The following is a 26,107-nucleotide window of genomic DNA, read 5'->3' as shown; positions in this document are numbered from 1 at the left end:
GTGTTTATATGTATGTGAATTATGTGCATATGTGAGTCAAGAGTCATGTGTTTGTCTGTTATAGTTATGTGTGGGCTATCGTATGGGTACACGATAGGGTGTTGAGGCGCAGTTCGTTGAGTAATTATCGATTAGATGATTAAAGTTTAATCTTTTAATTATAGATGTGAATCTTTCAAGATGATCAGGACCAGATGGAATGGATGTAGGCTAGAGTTTAATTGTATAGAATAATGGGTTGCAACACTACATGAGCAGCAGATCAGAGATTTAGCGAAGTAAAAGCGGTGATGCATTGAGATGCCAGACTGAGATAATTGCGTTTATACGAGTGTGACTAACTGCTAAAAAACCCAAAGGCAAGTATTTATATCATCACTTATTGTTCAAGTGATATTTTTCTTGAATCCTATTATGCAAGTATTGATTTCCCTATTCTCAGCGCAAAATAGATAAATGTTTTACATATCGCTGAATTAAATAATTCTGTTTATGCAAATACTCATCTGCTATTCAATGTTCAGAATAGTCAAGTGATTTTACTTATCGAGTTATCGGATTTATAAATATTTTGGATTTTGAGAAAAGTGATTTTGTTGCGAGAATTCCTGCCCAAGTGAATGGGGAATAAAATTATTTAGAATGTCGATTGATTCGGCTCCTTTTTCAATAAAAAGGTTTTAAGATTGGAATGGCTACTGGTTACAGCGTAGGTGATCGAGATATCGGTCCAGCTATAATATCTTTCAAGGCGAGTATATGCCTTTTCTGGCGCCTTATAGGTACCGTATGGCTGCGGGATACAGGTGGTACCTATATTTACGGTATGGTTGCGGGATACCGTTGTTGTTTCGCGACTGATCATCGGGAACAACATGAAATATTATTGGTTCCAATCTAAAATATTATTTTCTTTATTGTTTTGATTATCATAGAATAAATGATTTATCAACTATTTCTGTTTTGGATTAAAGGTGAAATACAGTTTTTATTCAGATTTTGATGTATGTTGATACTTACTTTGTTGTTAAATATCAAAGGTGGTATTAGTATAGATGATTGATGCTGACTTCAGTACGGAATGTTGTGAGCATCAAAGTTCCTATTGATATCTAATATGATATGACAATAAAGTGAGTATTAATTTCAAGAATTCTGTTTTGAACAAAGTTTGTGATTCCATCCATAATCATTGCTTCTTGTTATTATCATTTACGATATTTTCGTAAATACTGTTTTACGAGTTTTATTCTCGTCAAGATTCAAAGTATTGCTGAAGCATTTCGCTCAAAAATATCAAAATGGTTTTGAATACAATTAGGGAATCAATTATGGGGTTCGTCAACTAAAATTTTATGATTCGGCAATTATGATTTTTAAATGTTCGTCGCTATTGCAGATGGTCTTTTTATCAAAAAGACCTTATATATATGTCATAACGATCTTGCTGAGCATTTCTTCTGCTCATACTTGCCTTTTTTTAAAAAATTTAACACTCCAGTGAGGATTAACTTGCGTTGTTTAGTCGCGTAATTCGAGGAAGCAAAGAAGAAGCTTTTGGAAGGTGGTTGGTCCAGGGTTTGCGGGCTAGTGTAAGTTTTATTGTATAAAGTTGTTTATATTATATTATATTATGATTGTGTTATTTTATAGTTGGACCTATTATACTTCTTTTCGAAGTTATACTAGTGGGTTTAGTTTTGAGTTAGAATTTATTGAAAAGAGTTTTAAAAGAAAGTGAAAAAATTTAATTACGGAATTTGGATATCTTGTTTCTAGAACTGTAACCTTAAAAGATCTTGGATTAGTTTGGGGTCATAAATGATAAATATCTTTCGTTGGCATTTATTTCTTGATTAAACAGGTTAATTTGGATTGAAGTTTTAGAGTGACGACCAAATCCCCTGACCCCGGATTTAAGGGCGTTACAAATGATCTAGCGATTAGATGTCGAGATTAACGAAGTTCCAATCGAAGGGCCTGAGGATTGGGATCATATCCAAAATGGGATAGTAGTTTGACGGTAAGGCCGAACGTTCAAGTCAAACCAAAGTCAACTAATAATAGCGATTAAAGCTTATTGAGGCAAGTATTCCTGATTTTTCTTTTAAAATACTGTAATTATTTCTTTGCTCCTATTCGAAGTTTAGAATAGTTAAATGTTTTACATTTCACTGCAATTACTCTTATTATGCATGTCCTTTTCATTATTGTTCCTATAATTCGATTGCTCTTTTGAGCAAATACCCATTCTTTCGGGTTATTTGCGAACCCTGAGTAGGGATGTTTTGAATTCAAAAAGATTTGATATCAAAATACTCCACGGGCTGGATAGTGATATTTTGGAGATTAAGTTTTACTTAATCCTAAGGACCGGGACATAACCGGTGCCTTGAGATGGACTGTAGTGCCTGGGGATCCGACTGGATCTATACCCTGGGGATCCGACTGGATCTATATAAGTAGGTATAGATCTGCACTGTATCCTGACTGATCAGCAGGATATAGATGTGCACTAGTGTCCAGTCTAATTTGTTATTGATCGCCATTAACGATATTCTTTTTCGAAAGGTTTTCATGATTCCAAAAACCGGACAAAACCCTGATTCAGGAAATGAATCTGGGAATCGCTTGTCACTTTTGGATCTATAACTAAGGGCTGGTAACAGCCAAGGTTTAGTCACTCAACTTCCTCGAATAAATAGAATTGTTTAAAATTGTTTTAAGATTTTTTCCGGAAGTTTTTCCATCGGTATTAATGCTTGAAACTCAAATTATATACTTGCTGGGCATTTTAGGCTCACTCTTGCTTTGTAATTCTTATTTCTTCCAGAAGCAGATAATGATAAAAGTAAATAACTTTTGATAGACAGCAGAAGTTAGAGTGATCTCCGCTGCGAAAGGACGAAGATGTGAGAAAATAAGACACAAGCATTAGCATAAAGGTATTTAAACTTGTATTCTAGTTATTGTGAGTTGTAAAAGGTTAGATTCTTGTTTCATACCATAACCTGTAAATGATCTGAATTCAAGGGGTTAAGTGCATATTCTTTTATTTTATGTAAAGATTGTTTAGTGATACCAAATCTTGACCCTGGATTTGGGTTGTTACAAGTTGGTTTTATAAAAAGGATCCAGAATATAAGCCAATTGTGAATGTCAGTGTGCCAGAACTGATAGGGGAATGAAGTGAAGTACTGATAATTGAAGATAGGCATTTCGTTCAAGGAATGTGTGTAAATAAGGAAGATTAAACCAAGCTATTAGTGGTGAACTATTAAAAAGAAAACATTACAACGAATCTTATGTCAGAATTCTTTAAAATTAAAGTGAAGTCCCGGAGGTTCGAACGAATGATTTACCAAGGTTACCTCAGGGAATGAGGTAACATTGGTTACTGCATAAAGTCGAGCTGGTCTCAAAAGCCCTGTATCGTATGACCTAGTAGGGATGAAATAATTAATAAAGGAAACTTCAGGAGTATGGAATAAAAGAATGATGAAATAAATAGTGTTTCGTGCTATACACAAAAGAGGTCATGGGAAAAAAAGAATGGAGGTATGAAGTTACGCATCGATTATCAGAAGTTGTAAGTCTGAAGATTAAATGAACATAATGTACCAGGAGTATTTGGATAGTGTAATTATATTTATTGATAACATCCTCGCTAATTCAAGGACTAAAAAAGACTAAGTTCAACGCCTGAAGATATGTACGCGAAGGGTTGGAAAGTAGCAACTGCATTCTCAGCTTCGAAGCTATGAATTCTAGTTATAATTGATTATGAGCTCCATTTGTGTGGTTAACTACCAAACAGGCAAGATCCATTTAGAGACAGATGTCTTGAGTAGAAAACAAAAAGTGAATATCATTAGGATTACCGGGGAAAGAGTAAAGGAATTTGAAAAGTTAGAAAATTGAAGAACAAGTTTTGATCTGGCCTCTGGGTTATACTGATAGTTACTTTGTGGTTGGGTATCAAAGGTGGTATTAATATAGATGATTGAAGTTGACTTCAGTATGGAATGATGTGAGCATCAAAGTTCATATTGATATCCAATTTGATATGACAACAAAATGAGTACTAGTACCAAGAGTTCGGGTTTGAATAAAGCTCTGATACCAACTTGTAACAACCCAAATCCGGGGTCAAGATTTGGTGTCACGAAATAATCTTTACATAAATAAAAGAATATTCAATTAACCCCTTGAAACCGGATTGTTTACAGGTTATGGTATGAAACAAGAATCTAACCTTATACAACTTACAATAACTAGAATACAAGTGAAAATACCTTTGTCCTAATGCTCTTGTCATATTCTTCTAACTTCTTCAACCTCTCACAGCGGAGATTTCTCTAACTTCTGCTGTCTATCAAAGCTATTCACTTTTATCCTTATCTGTCTCTGGAAGAAATAAGAATTTACAAAGCAAAAGTGAGCCAAAAATGCCCAGCAAGTATATAATCTGAGTTTCAAGCATTAATACCAAAGGAAAAACTTCCAGACAAAATCTTAAGATGATTTTAAACAATTCTATTTATTTAAGTGAGTTGAGCGAATAAACGTTGGCTATCCCCAGCCTTTGATTATAAATCCAAAAGTGACAAGCGATTCCCAGATTCATCTCCTAAATGAGGGTTTTTTCCGGTCTTGGAATCATAAAACCTTTCAAGAGAGATTGTCGTTAATGGCGATCAATAACAAATTAGACTGGACACTAGTTCGCATCTATATCTTTCTGATCAGTCAGGATATAGTGCAGATCTATACCCACCTATTATCAGGAATACTTGCCTCGAGAAGCTTTAACCACTATTATCGGTTGACTTTTGAATTGCCTTAAATGTTTGGCTTTATCGTCAAATCACTATCCTATTCTAGATACAACCCTATCCTTCATGTCCTTCGATTGGAATCTTGTTGAGTCTGATAATTAATTACTAAATCATTCCTAGTCCAATGTCACATCTCGGGTCTTCCAATTAGGACCTACAGGGTTGAAATATCCTAATTCAGATAATCATCTCGCTTAACATAACACCACTATCCTATTCTACCCATACGATTTAATAACCCAACTCATATTTATATGTATTACTGAAATACACATAACAATTATGGTTCACATCTTCAAAACTCGGTTCGGTGTTTATTTTTCGGAAAATATGTATACCCGTCATTTTGAAAAATAGGGTAATCGATTATTTATAAATTATTTTATCTCAATCATAAAATTAAATTCGTATAATATATTTATAAATGGTTATTTGACGTCTCCGATAATTATAGGTTACGTTCCCGTATTTTCAGAATTAATTTCCCGAAAATCGGGCAGCGTCTCCTTTGTTTATCGGTCTACCCGTCGAGCAATTCGACGTCAATCACAATTAACAATCACATCCAATCCAATTTGCAATCCCAAACACCAGTATAACTTCGATTATTTATTATTATTATCCGTACTTTTATGTTTTCGTTTGTATTTTTTTTCGTTTCACAAATAATTTTTACCAAACTAATTTTATTCAATTAATAATCGCATATTGGAATTTTGTTTATCGGTGAAATTTATCTGTACACCTAAAATTATTTAGGCACCGACAAATTTTAGCTTTCATAAGGACGCGATTAAGATCAAATTATCGAAGCATTTGATGTGAAGACTTTCCAGACGACATTTCGAAGTTATAATGTGACTTAAACTGCGAATCTCTTATTTGAATGGTTCCTGGAGGCATACGTAAGTAAAGCTTGGAAGGTGATCAACACTGACATTCTTTCTTCTAATATGACAACATATGTTCATCTCGATTCGTGAATACGTATGAGCTTCTTGTAGAGATAAATAATATGAAGCAAAAATGAAAGAAAAATGTATTGTCTTTATTCTGAATTATTTCTCTTCTCAAATTATTGATTCCTGATTGAGACAAACAGTGTTGTGGTATGACGCTTTGTCGAAATGATGAAGAGTCGGGTGGGACGCCACCTAATCATGTAATGTATGCCATATAGTATGAAAGACTGGCCATCTTGAGTAAGAGTTGGTTGTCTCATTCACATCTAAATCTTCACTCATTCTTTTCCTTTAAATTATTGACTTACAAATTTTTCCAACTGTTTATTGCATTGTTATTCCTTATCCAGTTTTTCAATCAAAATCATATTCACAAACTCCCCTTTTTGCGTAAAGTTTATTGTTTGACGATTTCAAAAGAAATGGAATAGTCCCAGGTAATAGGTAGAATTACATGTCGAATGTAGATATGATCGCAAGCAAATAAGTGGTGAACATCTGCGGGTAAGGAAGAAGGAATTCATCGATAACATGGATGTGGCGAAGACATCAAGTCAAACAGTTGTTTGTGTTACGAGAATCTCATCATAGATTGCGTTAACATGACGCGCTTCAAATCAGAGGATTTTGACGTGAAATGAATGCTTAGCGAACCGTAACAAGTAAATTAGTTATAAAATAAGAAAGAAAGGTGGTATGCATCAGACAAAGCGAACGAGTGTCGGGATGACAATCGAAGATCAAGGAAATTCTGAACAATGACTCAGAGAGGCGGTTAATACGTGAAGCATCCCTTCGTCGCGGGAAGATATTTGTCGTGAAGATTCAAGATAGAAATAATCGTAAATATAATCGAATTTCGGACGTGTTTTTCAAGATATTGTAAGGTTCTCTAACTTGCGTAAATAAGTTATGGTAAATTTAATACCCATAACCAGACCAATAATAGAAGTGTGATACGGGAACATAAGTGGAGATGAAGCAATGGTGAATCGACTATGAAATCTTTTAAGAAATAATGATATAACGATTAAGTTCCCACCAGATTGCCATGATAATAATGAAAACCATGCGTGGTTATTAAAAGATAAATAGATTAGTTAATGAAATTGAATCTATATCATCAAAGATAGATGATTGTTGACTGTACACAATTAGTAATGGCAAGAAATAAGTTAAAATACTCGCGAAATAAATTTTTTGAAAAACAACAAGATAAATATTAAGTTCACTAATAATCTTTTGTAATATTGTGAAAGAACTGAGAAAGGTACGGTTATATTAATCATTATTGGTGTAAGATCCAATTCCAATTAAAAAGATATATGTTATGTCAGTCAGATGCTGATCAAAATGATAAAATGTGAATTGTGATGAATTGATGATTTTGGTTAATGGAAGTGGGTGGATATGATTGTGGATGATTTGATTGATTGACGGTGCCGGCTTGAGTCCGACTGGTAGTCAATGGTGTAGGGGAAGTGCTGCCCAAATTTTCATAAATTACCGTACAATAAAGATGTATATTGTCGTTCTCATCAGTACTCTAAATGATTGCGATCTCGGTTCTTGAGAAAGTTGTTATAACCAAACTAACTTTATATAATTGGTCTTTAATTCCAGTTAGCTAGTCAGCACTTGGTTTAAGTGATCAGTTAAAGGAGTTAATTGATCAACTTTACCAACTCATGATTGGTTAAATGGAAATTGATTCCAATTAGATTGAGTTAAGCTCTAACATGATTTTCAGATCCGAAATCAAAGCGATTAGTAATTTGGAGGAAGTAATGACATTAGCAGAAAGTGGAAATTTAGTAAAAGTAGCATGATGTTATTGCAAGCCGGTGCGAGGTTTTATCTAGATGAATACGCCCTTTTCGATAAATAAGAGGAACAAAAAGTTATTGGTACCTGCTAGTAAGAAGAATATATTCAAGAACTGAAGGTGTAAAACAAAACAAAGAGATTATATCATCTGTAATGACGTTCGAGGAAGGACTTAAAGATATATCATTTCGAATGGCGATTGAATGGAAGTTGCTGTAAAACAGTGGAAAGCTCGCAAATCCAAGCATCCAATGTAAGATGAAAACTGATGAAGTCCGCATGTCAACTCAAGGAAAAAGAGATGTTGACCAACAAGGGAAAGTCAAATACGCGATCTGTGATGAGTTAAGCAAGGCCAAGAGAATAGCTACCGATAAAATTCGGTAATTCTGTTAGTAAGAATTTAAATGTTATAAATAAAAACCTTCATTCCAGTGTGAACTCCAGAGATGACGTATCTAATAATGAACACATTAATATTACTAAGAAAAAGATATTCAATATGTTTAAAAGAGTAATGAATAATGAAATGGAGAAATAATAAAGAAAAGAAGTGGAATCAAAAGGATGATAAAGAAATTTTATAAAATAATCCAGGATATATGCAAGTTGGGAACGTCGGTTGTGCCTTAACTGTTAGGAGAATGAGGTGAAACACCGATAATTGGAGATAGGAATTCGTTCCAAAAAAGGGTGTAAATAGGAAAGATTAAACAAAGGTATTAATGGTGAACTGTTAGAGAAGAACGTTATAATGAATCTCATGTCGGAATTCTTTAAAATTAAAGTGAAGTCCCGGAGGTTCGAATGAATGATTTACCAAGGTTACCTCAGAGAATGAGGTAATAATTTCTCGTCGGTTACTAAACAGAGTCAAACTGGTGTCAAAAGCCCTGTATCGTATAACTCAATAGGGATGAAATAATGAGTGAAGGAAAACTTCAGAAATATGGAATGAAAGAATAATGAAATAAAGAGTATTTTGCGCTGTGCACAAAAGTGGTCATGGAAAAAAAGAATGGAGGTATGAAGTTACGCGTCGATTATCAGAAATTGTAAGTCTGAAGATTAAATGAACATAATGTACCAGGAGTATTTGGATAGTGTAATTGTATTTATTGATAACATCCTCGCTAATTTAAGGACTAAGGAAGACCAAGTTGAACGCCTGAAGATATGCCTACGAAGAATTGAAAAATAGCAACTGTATTCTCAGCTTCAAAGGTATGAATTCTAGTTATAATAAATTATGAGCTACGGAAGTATTGTTAATTACCAACCAAGCAAGAGCCATTTAGAAACAGATGTCTAGAGTAGAAAAGAAAGAGTAAATGTTATTAAGACTGCTGGAAAGTGGATAAAGGAATTGGAAAAGTTAGAAATTGAAGAATATGTTTTGATCCGTCTTCTGGGTTATGCTGATACTTACTTTGTTGTTAGATATCAAAGGTGGTATTAATACAGATGATTGATGTTAACTTCAGTATGGGATGTTGTGAGCATCAAAGTTCCTATTGATATCTAATTTGATATGACAACAAAATGAGTATTAGTACCAGGAGATCGAGTTTTGAATGAAGTTATGATTCATTCCGTTCCAAATTAATATAATTTCTTTCAGAAAGTAGAAGATTCTCGTTTGATGAATATACTTGATAGTGATTGAAAAGAAATAGAAGTATGCTACAAAGTGGTGAGTTAGATGTAATTGCCGAGATTTTCCTTTAATTTTTAATTTTTGAAATAGATTTAGAACATTTCGAAGTATCAGACGCCATGAGCTCAGTATATCCGATGCAGACAAATGAGAAGTACAAAAGATTAATTAAAGACTCTCGAATATGATTGAAAATGATCATAGACCAGACTAACCGAACAGAAGGAGACATGAAAAGTAAAGTAGAATAGTCAGTGAAAATAAAAAGTTTATGAACACGAACTATTAGAACTGGAAAGAAAAGAAGGTTAGTGTAAATTAAGTTAGTCCTTTGAAATAGTGAGATAGATAAAACGATTGTGAATGAGTTGGTCTTGTTGTCACATGTATAACGAGTTCATAAGACATTCATGTGTGTATGACTATGAAGAGTAATTTAGCTCCAAATGTATGAAGTAAAGATTGAGTAGGGGTTGCATGAGCAACTGATAAATTTGATGACGGTAGGGGACCGTTGAATAGTGATTAAAGTGATGAGTTCCGAGAAATTTTAAGTAAGATACTCGAAAAATATCATTGCTTGTTCCTTAGCATGATTCTGAGGACAGAATCCTTTTAAGGGGGGAAGGATGTAATGTCTGGGAAATATTATATAATTATTTTTATCAATAAATAATTATTATGTGATTTTATGTGAATTTTGGTAAATTATTTGATGATGGATAATAATATTTGAATGTTTAATTCTGATAAAATTTAGATATCTTAATCTTTAATTATCCACAATAAAATATAGATTACTTTGGGATTTACTGGTAATTTTTGGAGTATTATATGATGTTATAAGGATTTATAGAATTAATAATGATTATTTTTACGTAATTAGAAAATTACTTTTCAAAATCAGAAATCGTCCCACTTCAACCATTTTTGCGTTTTTACAACTCGAAACTCTTCCAAAAACTCCTTCCTAACCTAATCTGATAATTCTGAACACTTTTCGTGTTTTGACTTTTTCGATCCGGGATACGGTCTGACCTGTACGAGTCCCGGTGTGAAATTTTCGATACGCGGATCATTTTATAGATCGAAAAAAATCCATATTTTCAAAAGGCGAGACATTATTACCTTATTTTTGTATAAAGTATTTTATAGGAAGCTCTGTTTTGATAATTATACAAATATGGTATTAAAATTGTATCGTTATATAGTTACTTAGCGGCTAAGTAACCTATTTTCGGATCCAATTTGTAAATATAATTATTGAACTATGAGATAAATAAAATGTGTGGTGATTCTGTCAGCTATGTGTTGTTGTATTATTAATTGTGTGTGATTTGTTGGCTACAAAGATTAATTGTATAATTAATTATTGAGTTGTACGAATTGTTTTGCTTTTAAATGATTTTATTGAATAATTATTTTCATAAATGTTAAAATGTTTACAAAAATTATTTTCATGCTTTTATAATTTCAATGTTTATTTTTAATTGTTTGTAAAATTAAGAAATTAATATTTTATTAATTATTTATCTTTAAATGATTTTTCTGATTACATTTAATTGTAAAATGAGTATTTAATTTCATAATTCTTCAAAAATTTATGAAAATTTTATTTTAATACTTTTTAATTATGTCGAGAATTTTAAAATTATTTTATAGTTAAACTTTATGTTTCCCAATTATTATACAATTTATCAACGTAAATGCAATATTATTAAAATTCCAGAAAGAAAATTCAGAGGAGGCAGAGGACGATAAAGCCCCTGCCTCCATTCCTTCTCACAACCCAGAAAACCGACCCATTTTTATTTTCCCTTTTTGTTCATCTTTCTCAATCTCTCTTTCTGTCTCCCTGTTCGTCGAATTGCATCCAGCTCTTCTCCTTTCTTTTCCTTCCAATTCGTTCTCTGTGCTTCCTCTTCGGTAAGCTTGTTGTCGTTCTTTTTTTTCCCTGTTTGCTGGCAACTTTCGCCGCCGCCCTATCGCCGCCGTGTCAATTTTACGGCAGGTGACTATGTTGCGAATTTAAGTATGTGTCGTGTGGGTGTGTAAGCGTGTGTGTGTAAACGTGTGTGTGGGTGTGGCTCAGTTCTGCGTATGGTGGTATTTGGCTGTGTTCTTGCTCCGGCTATTGGCTTTCCGGTTTCCGGCCATTCACGTGCGTGAGCGTGTGGAGGTGGTTCGGGTTTCTGATTTTATTTTTATTTTTGGCTTCGTTTATGCAATAATTCGAACAGTTCGAATTATTGTGTAATTTGTGGAAAAATTTCGAATAAAATATTCTTGATTCCCGAAATTAAATTTGTGATTATTCCGAAATAATAATAATAATTGGTAGAATTCGCGTAGGAGGTCCGGTAATCGGAAACCCACGAATTTTACCGTCGTCGGCGATGAGGCTCGGCGAGCCGACGGTGGACGGTGATGATTTTTATCTGAGTCCTACGAATAAAATAAAAATATGAATAAAAATAATTAATAACTGAATTGTATCGGTGGTTGGGATTGCGAATGGTGGTTTGCTGTTGTTGTTGTGATTGGATTGTTGTTGTGGATTGACGTCGAATTGTTTCGACGGGTAGGCCGATAAACAATGGAGACGCTGCCCAATTTTCGGGAAATTAATTCCGAAAATACGGGAACGTAACCCCTAATTATCGGAGATGTTGAACGAGGCTATATATATATAACATAATATTATACGAAATCAAATTATGTGTAGTGACAAAATATTTTATAAATGTTCGGTCACCCTATTTTCCAAAATGACGAATGTATATACTTTCCAAAAACAAATACCGAACCAAGTTTCGAAGATGTGAACCATAATTGCTATGTGTATTTTAATAATACATATAAATATAAGTTGGATTATGAAATCGTATGGGTAGGATAGGATAGTGATGTGATGTTAACCGAAACGATTATATGAATTAGGGTATTTTAGCCCTGTAGTCCTAGTCGGAAGACCCGAGATTTGACGGTGGACTAGGAATGATCTAGCGATTAGATGTCGAGATAAACGAAGTTCCAATCGAAGAGCCTGAGGATTGGGATCGTATCCATAATGGGATAGTAGTTTGACGATAAGGTCGAACGTTCAAGTCGAACCAAAGTCAACTAATAATAGCAATTAAAGCTTATTGAGACAAGTATTCCTGATTTTTCTTTTAAAATACTGCAATTATTTTTTCGTTCCTATTCTAAGTTCAGAATAGTTAAATGTTTTACATTTCGCTGCAATTACTCTTATTATGCATGTCCTTTTCATTATTGTTCATATAATTCGATTGCTCTCTTGAGCAAATACCCATTCTTTCGGGTTATTTGCGAACCCTGAGTTGGGATGTTTTGAATTCAAAAAGATTTGATATCAAAATACTCCACGGGCTGGATAGTGTATTTTTTTGGATTTAGTTTTACTTAATCCTAAGGACCGGGACATGACCGGTGCCTTGAGATGGGCCGTAGTGCCTGGGAACCCGACTGGATCTATACAGGTAGGTGTAGATCTGCACTATATCCTGACTGATCAGCAGGATATACATGCGCACTAGTGTCTAGTCTAATTTGTTGTTGATCGCCATTAACGGTATTCTTTTTCGAAAGGTTTTCATGATTCCAAAAACCGGACAAAACCATGATTCGGGAAATGAATCTGGGAATCGCTTGTCACTATTGGATCTATAACTAAGGGCTGGTAACAGCCAAGGTTTAGTCGCTCAACTTCCTCGAATAAATAGAATTGTTTAAAATTGTTTTAAGATTTTTTCCGGAAGTTTTTCCTTTGGTATTAATGCTTGAAACTCGAATTTTATACTTGCTGGGCATTTTTGGCTCACTCTTGCTTTGTAATTCTTATTTCTTCCTGAAGCAGATAATGATAAAAGTAAATAGCTTTTGATAGACAGCAGAAGTTAGAGAGATCTCCGCTGTGAAAGGACGAAGATGTGAGAAAATAAGACACAGGCATTACCATAAAGGTATTTAAACTTGTATTCTAGTTATTGTGAGTTGTAAAAGGTTAGATTCTTGTTTCATACCAAAACCTGTAAACGATCTGGATTCAAGGGGTTAAGTGCATATTCTTTTATTTTATGTAAAGATTGTTTAGTGACAACAAATCATTATTAATTCTATAAATCCTTAAAACATCATATAATACTCCAAAAATTATCGGTAAATCCCAAAGCAATCTATATTTTATTCTGGATAATTAAAGATTAAAATATCTAAATTTTATCAGAATTAAACATCCAAATATTATTATCCATCATCAAATAATTCACTAAAATTCACATAAAATCACATAATAATTATTTATTGATAAAAATAATTACATAATATTTCCCAGACGTTACATCCTTCCCCCTTAAAAGGATTCTGTCATCAGAATCATGCTAAGGAATAGGCAATGATATTTTTCTAGTATCTTACTTAAAATTTCTCGGAACTCATCACTTTAAACACTATTCAAAGGTCCCCTACTGTCATCAAATTTATCAGTTGCTCGTGCAACCCCTAACTCAATCTTTACTTCATATATTTGGAGCTAAATTACTCTTCATAGTCATACACACATGAATATCTTATGAACTCATTATACATGTGACAACAAGACCAACTCATTCACAATCGTTTTATCTATCTCACTGTTTCAATGAACTAACTTAATTTACACTAACCTTCTTTTCTTTCCAATTCTAATAGGTCGTGTTCATAAACTTTCTATTTTCACTGACTGTTCTACTTTACTTTTCATGTCTCCTTCTGTTTGGTTAGTCTGGTCTATGATCATTTTCAATCCTATTCGAGAGTCTTTAATCGATCTTTTGTAATTATCATCTGTCTGCATCCAATATACTGAGCTCATGGCGTCTAATACTTCGAAACGTTCTAAATCTATTTCAAAAATTAAAAATTAAAGGAAAATCTCGGCAATTGCATCTAACTCACCACTTTGTAGCATACTTCTATTTCTTTTCAATCACTATCAAGTATATTCATCAAACGAGAATCTTCTACTGTCTGAAAGAAATTATATTAATTTGGAACGGAATGAATCATAACTTCATTCAAAACTCGGTCTCCTGGTACTAATACTCATTTTATTGTCATATCAAATTAGATATCAATACGAACTTTGATGCTCACAGTATAACTGCATTCTCAGCTTCGATGGTATGAATTCTAGTTATCATTGATTTTGAGCTCTAGTTGTGTGGTTAACTACCAAACAGGCAAGATCCATTTAGAGACATGTTTCTTGAGTAGAAAACAAAAAGTGAATATCATTAGGATTACCGGGGAATGAGTAAAGGAATTTGAAAAGTTAAAAAATTGAAGAATAAGTTTTGATCCGGCCTCTAGTTATACTAATACTTACTTTGTGGTTGGGTATCAAAGGTGGTATTAATATAAATGATTGATGTTGACTTCAGTATGGAATGATGTGAGCATCAAAGTTCATATTGATATCTAATTTGATATGACAACAAAATGAGTACTAGTACCAAGAGTTCGGGTTTGAATAAAATTCTGATTCACTCTGTTCCACATTAATGTATTTTCCTTCAGATAGTAAAAGATTCTCGCTGGATGGATATACTTGATGGTGATTGGAAAGAAATTGAGATATATTAAAAAGTGGTGAGTTAAATGCAACTGCCGAGATTTTCCTTTAATTTTTAGTTTTTGAATAAATTTAGGACATTTCGAACCATCAAACGCCATGAACTCAGTATAGCGGGCGCATATGAATGGAAAGTGCAAGAGACCGATTAAAAATTCTCGAATTTGATTAGAAAATGATCATAAGCCAGACTACCAGAACAGATGAGACATGAAAAGTAAAGTAGAACAGTTAGTGAAAATTGAAAGTTCACGAACACGAACCATTAGAATTAGAAAGAAAAGGAGGTTAATGTAAATTAAGTTAGTCCCTTAAAACAATGAGGTAAATAGAATGATTGTGAATGAGTTGGTCTTGTTGTCACATGTATAATGAGTTCATAAGACATTCATAGGTGTATAACCAGGAAGAGTGATTTAGCTCCATATGTATGGAATGGAGATGTGATTCAGGTTACGTGAGTAACTAATAGATTTGATGCCAGTAAGAGGCCATTGAGTTGTGATTAAAACGATTAAACCTGAGAAATTATAAGAGAGATACATGGAAAAGTATCATGACATGTTCCTTAGCATGATTCTCAGGACAGAATCCTTTTAAGGGGGGAAGGATGTAACGTCTGAGAAATATTACGTAATTATTTTATCAATAAATAATTATTCTGTGATTTTTATGTGAATTTTGGTGAATTATTTGATGATGGATAATAATATTTGGATGTTTATTTCTGATAAAATTTGGATATTTTAATATTTAATTATCCAGAATAAAATATAGATAATTTTGGTATTTTTCTGGTAATTTTTGGATTATCATATGATTTTATAAGGATTTATAGAATTAATAATGATTATTTCACGTAATTGTAAAATTACTTTTTAGAACCAGAAATCGTTCCACTTCAATCGTTTTTGCATTTTTACAACCCGAAACTCTTTCGAAACCTCCTTCCTAACCTAATCTGATAATTCCGAACACTTTCTGTGTTTTGACTTTCTCCATCCGGGGTACGGTTTGACCCGTACGAGTCCCAGCGTGAAATTTTCGATACGCTAATCATTTTATAAATCGATAAAAATTCGTATTCTCAAAAGGCGAGATATTATTATCTTATTTTCATATAAAATGTTTTATAAGAGGTTCTGTTTTGATAATTATCCAAATCTGGTATTAAAATTGTATCCTTAAATAGTTACTTGGCGGCTAAGTAACCTATTTTCAGATCCGATATGTAAGTGTAATTATTGAATTATTCGATAAATAAAATATGTGATGGGTCTGTTGGCTATGTGTTGCTGTATTATAAATTATTTGTGATTTGTTGGACGCGAAGATTAATTTTATAATTAATTACCGAGCTGTATGAGTTTGATTCATTTTTAAAGTAATTTTATTGAATATTTATTCTAATAAATGCTAAAATTGTTTCTCAAATTATTTGTGTTTCCTTATAATTCTATTTATTATTTTTAGGAGTTTGCAAAAGTTAGATATCAATATTTTATTGATTAATTATTTTTAAATAATTTTTTGAACTACACTTAATTGTAAAATCAGTACTTAATTCCAGAATGTTTCAAAAAAGAATCATGAAAATTTTATTTTATTAACTTTTATATTTCGAGAATTCTAAAATTATTCCGGAAATTTTTTGGCTTTTACTCTACCGCTCGTTTGTTCGATTAATTGTTAAAATGCAGGTGTCAGTTACGAGTCAAAAATGAGTTAAAAATTGTGTAAATTTTAGTTTATTACTTTTTAACTATTCCGAGAAATTTAATTATATTCCGGAATGATTCTTTTATTTTATTTTTATTTTTATTTATTTTTTTATCTTCGAAATTGCATCGTTAAATTCAAGATGTGGGAGTTAAAATTCAGGTTTGCGGTCAAATTAGGGCACGTGGCGAGCAAGAAGAAAAAAAATATATATATATATAATAAACAAATAAAAACACACACCCAGCCACCACCGCCTTTCCCCATCTCTCTACATCAATCTCTCTATTCAACGTCTCTCAATTCTCTTCTCTCTCTCCCTGTTTCTCTCCCGATTCTCTCTCCCCTTCCCCGTTTTCTTCTTTTCTTCCCGTTTTTGCCCCTTTCTCTATTCCCTGTGGTTTCGTTCTTCACCTTCCGATGAGTTCCTGTTCAATTTCCGGCGAGTCGCATCCTTACTTCGTTGTGGTATTCTGATGTTCGATTTCGATTCCCTTCAAACTGTATATATATATATATATATATATATATGTGTGTGTGTGTGTGTGTGTGTGTGTGGAGGCTGGTGTGAACTTGTGTGTCGGATTCCCCGTTTCTTGTGCCGTCCCATTTTCCGGTGCCTCCCTTCTTGCTTTTCCGGCGAGGGGAGGTAGTGCGGGATTTGTGTGATGTTTTTTATATATATATATTCCCTGCTGTTTTATTTTCGGATATGCAGAATTGGTGTACATGTATTTACTAGCAATATTTGATATTTTTTAGGAAAAATTACTGATTAATTTCGTGATGCAAATGAAATAATCGCATGTTGGAATTTTGTTTATCGGTGAAATTTGTCTGGGACCTAAAATTATTTAGGCACCGATAAATTTTACCGCCGTCGACGATGAGCTTCGGCGAGTCGACGGTGGACAATGATGATTTTATCTGAGTCCTACAATTATTAATTGAATAAAACTAGTTCGGTAAAAATTATTTACGAAATAAAAAAACTACAAACAAAAACATAAAAGTACGGATAATAATAATAAATAATCGAAGTTGTACTGGTGTTTAGGATTGCAAGTTGGATTGGATGTGATTGTTGATTGTGATTGACGTCGAATTGCCCGACGGGTAGGCCGATAAACAAAGGAGACGCTGCCCGATTTTCGGGAAATTAATTCCGAAAATACGGGAACGTAACCTATAATTATCGGAGACGTCAAATAACCATTTATAAATATATTATACGAATTTAATCACGATTGAGACAAAATAATCTATAAATAATCGATTACCCTGTTTTTCAAAATGACGAGTATACGTATTTTCCGAAAAATAAAAACCGAACCGAGTTTTGAAGATGTGAACCATAATTGCTATGTGTATTTCAGTAATATATATAAATATGAGTTGGGTTATGAAATCGTATGGGTAGAATAGGATAGTGGTGTTATGTTAAGCGAGATGATTATCTGAATTAGGATATTTCAACCCTATAGGTCCTAGTCGAAAGACCCGAGATGTGACATCGGACTAGGAATGATTTAGTAACTAATTATCAGACTCAACAAGATTTCAATCGAAGGACATAAAGGATAGTGTTGTATCCAGAATAGGATAGTGATTTGATGATAAAGCCAAACGCTCAAGGCAATTCAAAAGTCAACCGATAATAGTGGTTAAAGCTTCTCGAGGCAAGTATTCCTGATTTTTCTTTTAAAATAATTCAAATATTTATTCGTTCCTATTCAAAGTTCAGAATAGTTAAATGTTTTACATTTCGCTGCAATTACTCTTATTATGCATGTCCTTTTTCATTATTATTCCTATAATTCGATTGCTCTCTTGAGCAAATACCCCTTCCTTTCGGGTTATTTACGAACCCTGAATTGGGATGTTTTGAATTTAAAATGATTTGACATCAAAATACTCCACGGGTTGGATAGTGTTTTTTTTATTTAGTTTTACTTAATCCTAAGGATCAGGACATGACCGGTGCCTTGAGATGGGCCGTAGAGCCTCGGGACCCGACTGGATCTATACAGGTGGGTATAGATATGCACTGTATCCTGACTGATCAGCAGGATATAGATGTGAACTAGTGTCCAGTCTAATTTGTTGTTGATCGCCATTAACGACAATCTCTCTCGAAAGGTTTTATGATTCCAAGACCGGACAAAACCCTGATTCAGGAGATGAATCTGGGAATCGCTTGTCACTTTTGGATTTATAATCAAAGGCTGGTGACAGCCAACGTTTATTCGCTCAACTCACTCAAATAAATAGAATTGTTTAAAATCGTCTTAAGATTTTTTCTGGAAGTTTTTTCATTGGTATTAATACTTGAAACTCAGATTATATACTTGCTGCGCATTTTTGGCTCACTCTTGCTTTGTAAATTCTTATTTCTGCCAAAAACAGATTAGGATAAAAGTGAATAGCTTTGATAGACAGCAGAAGTTAGAGAAATATCTGATGCGAGAGGTTAAAGAAGTTAGAAGAATATGACAAGAGCATTAGGACAAAAGTATTTTCACTTGTATTCTAGTTATTGTAAGTTGTATAAGGTTAGATTCTTGTTTCATACCATAACCTATAAACGATCTGGATTCAAGGGGTTAATTGAATATTCTTTTATTTATGTAAAGATTGTTTCGTGACGCCAAATCTTGACCCCGGATTTGGGTTGTTACAAGTTGGTATCAGAGCTGCAGGTTATTGGTCACTGAAATAGGAATAGGTGAGAGTAAGATAGGAATGATAGGTCGTACAAGATAGGAAAGACCCTGGGTATACTCAGGTTAAGTTGAGTTGAGTGCGAATTAGGGTTAGCAGATCCGATACGGAATGGGTAAGCCAGGATTATTGAGGGAAGTGTAAGGCGAATATCACAACGCTATAAGTATATTGAGTTCTCAGATCCTACAGTAATGAGGAATTGACAGATCGACGGAGACTGGGCATGTTACCCTATTTTTCATGTGGTTCTGAAGAATATGCGATCGATTCTTGTGAGAATTTGTGTAAGAGAAGCTACGATTTAACCTAGGATTAAGTTATATGACGAGCTTCACGTCGGAGGCCACGTGTTGATGGAAGCTGAGGAAGAGCCAAAGTAGCAAGCTGCAAAGGCACCACCGTTGCGAGAGGATTCTTATCACATACTAGGCGCTACGCGAGGAATGATGTCTACCTTACTAGGTGTAGGTAAGACAAGCAAGAAGGTGCAACCTTATCTACAAACGGAACGTCGAATCGCATGCGTAGTTGTAAGCATAACGTCAAGGACGATGACAAGAATGTCAAGGATAGTACCAGATGTCAGCGTGGCGGTAAAATTGCATATAAAATATACAACGATAATAAAGTTTCATCGACTAATAAGTGCGAGTAGAATCCAAGGAGAAGTAGAGAATATACCGAAGTGGAAAGACCCGTATATGGGCATTCTTTTAATTAGAAATTTCATTAGCAGATCATGAGAATAACAAGTAACTTATATAGTAATGACGACCAAATATTTGATTTCCAAAACTTTAAAATGAGAATTCGAAAAGATTTTCTTAATCAACTTTTAGAAGACTTTTCCATAACATGAGTTTTATAATTTGGTTGTCGAATTACTACTTAAGTTCTTGTTATTATAAACAGAAAATGACCTAAAAGGATAATGAATCCAGACTCAGTGTTGTTAGTTCGGAGGACCAAGGAAACCTATTAGCAGAAAGAAAATTTTAATGTTTTCCGTAAAAGACGAAAGTAAATTTGGTTTAATAATATCAATAATTGAATCAACATGTTAAAATATTATTTACCTAATTCATGAAATTATTAAAATTTAATAAGATTCGTGATTCGAGCGGTTAAAGGGTGATTGAAGGAAAGAAATGAAAGAATCTTCCAGATGATTGGAGAAGAATCATATTCTTATCAACAAAATCGAGATGTTACGTGATCAATGGTTAATCTACGTGGTATAAATGAAACTGGAAGCAATGATTATAAATTTTGTAAGGACGCAATATAATCGAATTATTAAAGCTTTGAATATGGAGGCAATTCCAGACGACATTCCGAAGTTATAACGTGACCTAAACGGCGAATCTCTCATTCGAATGGTTTTTGAAGGCATACGTAAGTGAAGCGTGGACGGTGACCAACAGTGACCTACAATGTTATTCTTTTACAAATATGATAACATATATTCTTCTTGATTCTTGAATACGTATGAGCTCTTTTGTTGATAAATCATAGGAGATGAAAACAAAATAAAATTTCTTGTATTCCTTCTGAATTGTTTCTTTTCTCAAATTATTAATTCCTGATTGAGATAAACAGTGTTGTGGTATGACGCTTTGTCGAAATGACAAAGAGTCGGGTGGGACACCAACTAATCATGTGATGTATGCCATATAGCATGAAAGACTAGCCATCTTAAGTACGAATATGGTTGTCTCATTCACATCTAAATCTTCACTCATTCTTCTTCTTTCAATTTATTGATTTACAGATTCTTCCAACTGTTTATTGCATTTTTATTCCTTATTCAGTTTCAATCAAAATCCTATTCACAGACTCTCTCTTGCGTTGAGTCTATTCTCTGACGATTACAAAAGAAATAGAATAGTCCCATATGACAGGTAGAATTAAGTGTCAAGGGAGGATATGATTGCAGGCCGATAAATGGTGGACATTTGCGAGTAAGGAAGAATGGATACATTGACAACGCGGTTGTGGCAAAGACATCAAGTCAGACAGTTGTTCTTGCTACGGGGAACTCATTAGTACGATAAATTGTGTTAATGCGATGTATTTCAAATCAAAAGATTTCGACGTAAAATGAATCATTAGTGAACTGTAATAAATAAATTAATTATAAAATAAGGAAGTAAGGCTATATACATCAGAAAATGCAAATGAGTATCGGGACAACAATTGAAGATCAAGGAAATTCTGAACGATGCCTCAGACAGGCGATTAAGATGTGAAGCATCCCTTCGTCGTGGGAAGATATTTATCGTGAAAATTCAAGATAGGAGAAATTATAATTGCAACCGAATTTCAGACGTCTTCTTCAAGGAATTGTGAAGTTCCCTAACTTGAGTAAATAAGTTATGGTGAATTTAATACCTATAACCGGATCAATGACGAAAATTTGATACGGGAACATAAGTAAAGATGAAGCAATGGTGACTCGACTGTGAAACCTTTTAAGAAATAACGAACTGATGATGGAGTCTTCACCCGATTGTGATGATGATAATTAAGACCCTGCATGGTTATTAAAAGATAAATAGAATAGTTAATGAAATTGAGTATGTATCGTCAAAGATAGAGGATTGGTGTGATTAGTTGAAGGATGTGGCATCATTCATAAAAGTAACTATATGCAATTAGGTAATAACAAGAAATAAGTTAAAGAAAATCGTGAAATAAAGTTTTTGAAAAACAACAGGATAATCTTAAGTTCATTAATAATATTCTGTAATATTTTAAAAGAACTAAGAAAAGGTATAATTTTAGTCTGATTGAAAGTAATGCATGCTATGACAAGACAGTAGTAAATGTGATTATCAGCGTGACTTATTTTGAATTATGTTGAATTGAAGAATATGGTTGATGAAAGTGGGTGGATATGATTATGGATGATCTGGTTGATTGATGGTGTCGGCTTGAGTCTGACTGGTAGTCAATAATATAGGGGAAATGATGCGCAAATTTTCAGAAGTTACCCTACATTTAAGGATAAAGAAATATATTATCGTTCTCATCAGTACTCGAAATGATTGTGATCTCGGTTCTTGAGAAAGTTGTTATAACCAAACCGACTTTATATAATTGGTCTTTAATTCCAGTTAACTAGTCAGCATTTTGTTTAAGTGATCAGTTAAAAGAGTTAATTGATTAACTTTACCAACTAATGGTTAGTTAAATGGAGATCGATTCCAATTAGATTGAGTCAAACTCTGACAGGATTTTCAGATTCGGAATCAAAGCAATTAGAAATTTGGAGGAAGTAATGACATTAGCAGAAATTGGAAATTGAGTAAAAGTAGCGTGATGTTACTGCAAGCCTGTGCAAGATTTTATCTAGATGAATATGCCTTTTTTGATAAACAAGAGGAACAAAAAGTTATTAGTACATGCTAATAAGAAGAATATTTTCAAGAACTGAAGGTTCAAGATAAAGCAAAGAGATTCTATCATCTGTAATAGCATTCCAGGAAGAACTTGAATGCCTACTCAATTTGAGTGGCAATTGAATGAAAGTTATTGTAAAATAGCAGAAAGCTCGCAAATCCAAGTATCTGATGTAAGACGGAGAGTGATGAAGTCCACATGTGAACTCGGGAAAAAGAAATGTTGATCAATTGAGGAAACCCAAAGATACGATCAATAATAATTTAAGCAAGGTTAAGAAAATCGCTATCGATGAATTCTAATCATTTTGTCAATAAGAATTTAAATATTATAACTAAAAGCCTTCATTCCAGTGTAAACTCCATAAATGGCTTATCTAATAATGAACATATTAATATCATCAAGAAAAAGAAAAGAAATTCCTTATGTTTAAAAGAGATAATAAACAACGAGAAATGAGAACTAATTAAGACAAGAAATGGAATCAAAAGGATGATAAAGAAATTTTATAAAAAGGATCCAGAATATAAGCCAATTGTGAATGTCAGTGTGCCAGAACTGATAGGGGAATGAAGTGAAGTACTGATAATTGAAGATAGGAATTTCATTCAAGGTATGCATGTAAACAAGGAAGATTAAACCAAGGTATTAGTGGCGAACTGTTAAAAAGAAAATGTTACAACTAATCTTATTTCGGAATTCTTTAAAGTTAAAGTGAAGTCCCGGAGGTCCGAACGAATGATTTACCAAGGTTACCTTAGGGAATGAGGTAAGAATTTCTCTTTGGTTACTGCATAGAGTCGAGCTGGTGTGAAAAGCCTTGTATCGTATGACCCAGTAGGGATGAAATAATGAATGAAGGAAAATTCAGGAGTATGGAATGAATGAATAATGAAATAAATATTGTTTCGTGACACCAAATCTTGACCCCGGATTTGGGTTGTTACAGTATTAGTGACAGTTTGTGTAAATTGTGATTGACAAATTAGAATGCATTGTACAACACTAAGCCCTGTATTCGTGTATCATGTTAAGTTCTAAGACTGAAAAGTTACAAAAGTGGTTGTATGCATAATTCAAAATCATTAACATGCACACACATTTTCAAATTTAACTATTACAAATGCATGTTAATCACTAGAATACAACATTACAAATGCATGATAATCACTAGAACCATTGTTTTCTATTAATATAATTGATAAAACTCATAGATAAAAACAACTTCTAATACTACATCTGATTGCAATATAATTGATATCTTGCAAAATGAAACCTTCTTTAAAATGTCAATTGTTTAAATCACAATGCTTGTTCATGACTACAAATGTCTCTATTGGTATAAAAACTTAGAGTTAGAATGATTGTATAACACTGCATTTGCTTGAATCACTTACTTCATCGAATTATGTAAACTAACAAGTGTAATTATCTTTTTGATCAAACTGATAATCATCAAAATAAAAACATGGATATATAAAATGGAATTGTCTTCTATGACTTGATAGCATAAATATCTGATTTCTAAATATTAAGTATATGATTATCATACTATTTTTGGCATGTACCAAACAAAATGGGAAGAGAAATTAGACCCTTTAATATTCAAATTGATCAAATATAAGAGAATTAGACCCCTAATGTTCAAATTAAATATAATTATCTTCTTGATATATAAGGATCTATCTTATGCTTCAATATATTATTGCATGATACATATAACAAAGTATTTTGCAGGATCTCAATAAAGAGATTCAATCTCTAAGTAATTAAATGTTTTATGTGCAAAATATTTTTCAAAAATTCATGCATACACCAAGGGGAAGCACACACTGTTAATTTTATGTTTGTTTGGCAAATACCAAAAAGGGAAAGATTGAAAGGATATCTTCTATATATTATTTATTTTGGTATTTATACCATTAAACATAAAATTAAGAACACGTAGATCCTCTCCATTATGACATGAATTTAATTGATCTAAATCAAAGTCTAAAAGTCAAACTAGGAAAATCATTTTTCTCAAACATATAAAAGAGATATTCCAGTTTTGCAAAATATCAAAATTATATATTTATGGAATATATCTCTAAGGCAATATGATCAAAGAAGAAACATCAAGATATGATATTTCTTAGATTTGTGTTGCAACAGGAATATGGCAACAAGCTTGAATTAGTAATATATCAGAAATATTCTTTAATGGTCTCGTGTTATATCAAAAATATTTCACTCTTCGCTCAAAAATATATTCTCACAACAATTAAAAAGAGTTTTATTCAAAGTTTATTAATATTCATGGTTGGAATATTAATATCCAGTTCTGTAACTCATTTATAAATACTTACAGTAATTTTCTCCTATTTCATAAAATCAGCACTTCTTAGATAAAATTATTCCAAAATACTCAAACACATTTCCTATCATCCAAATATATTTTATATATTAGGAAATATATTTTAAGTATTTATCCAAGTCAAAACTTTGGTCAAAAGATCCATCTCCTTCATTTCAAGACCAATGGTATTTTTAATCGGAAGAAAAGGTTGACATAACGGTTTTATTTTAGATAAAATACTTCCACATGCTAGAATTACTTGAAATTTGGTATGGATCATTTAAATGTTATTTTCTAAGTATGGTAAAAATTCCGTAATATTCAGAGAATTTTTCTCTAGGCACAAAAATCGGGCAGTTGGTCCCACAGTTGACCACGTTTGACCTAGCTACCATTGACCAAGGTTGACCAAAACTTGCAGGACATCATTTTATATTATTTAAGTAATTATCATATTTTTTATGGTATTTATTTAGGAGTTTATAAGGTGGTTATAATTAATGGTAATTAATCCTTAATTAAACTGATTAAACAATGATTAAAAGAAAAGGAAAATATATATTTATTCAAATATATCAGCTGAGTTTTTGAACCCATAAAGTAGTTTGTCTTATATGGCTATGTCAAAGAAACACAACCTACTTGCCAAGTCATCAATCCATGTGACATACATCATCCAATATCCATTTTTCTCAAATCTCCACCATTCAATCCACCTAACTTCCCCTATAAATAAACCCCCACCCCAACCAATTTTCTTCAAGCTAAATAGCCACAAAGTTGCTGGTATTTTTTCAAGAAGTGCTTCTCTTCATCTCTTTCAAATTTTATACACACACTTCTTCTCAAAAACCTTCTCTCTCTTCTATATACTTACATATATAAAAGGTTTTTGAAACCCATGCTTAGCTTCACCCAACCAAGATTTATCCCACCAAGTGAGCTCATCCACTACCATTTCCCGGCCTCCCGAAGGGCTACCCAAGTTCGACCAAAGTGCGAAAA

This window comes from Apium graveolens, chromosome 4 (assembly GCF_009905375.1).
Source record: "Apium graveolens cultivar Ventura chromosome 4, ASM990537v1, whole genome shotgun sequence".
Taxonomy (NCBI): domain Eukaryota; kingdom Viridiplantae; phylum Streptophyta; class Magnoliopsida; order Apiales; family Apiaceae; genus Apium; species Apium graveolens.
The sequence above is the reverse complement of the archived record's forward strand: the minus strand, read 5'-3'. Positions refer to the sequence as shown.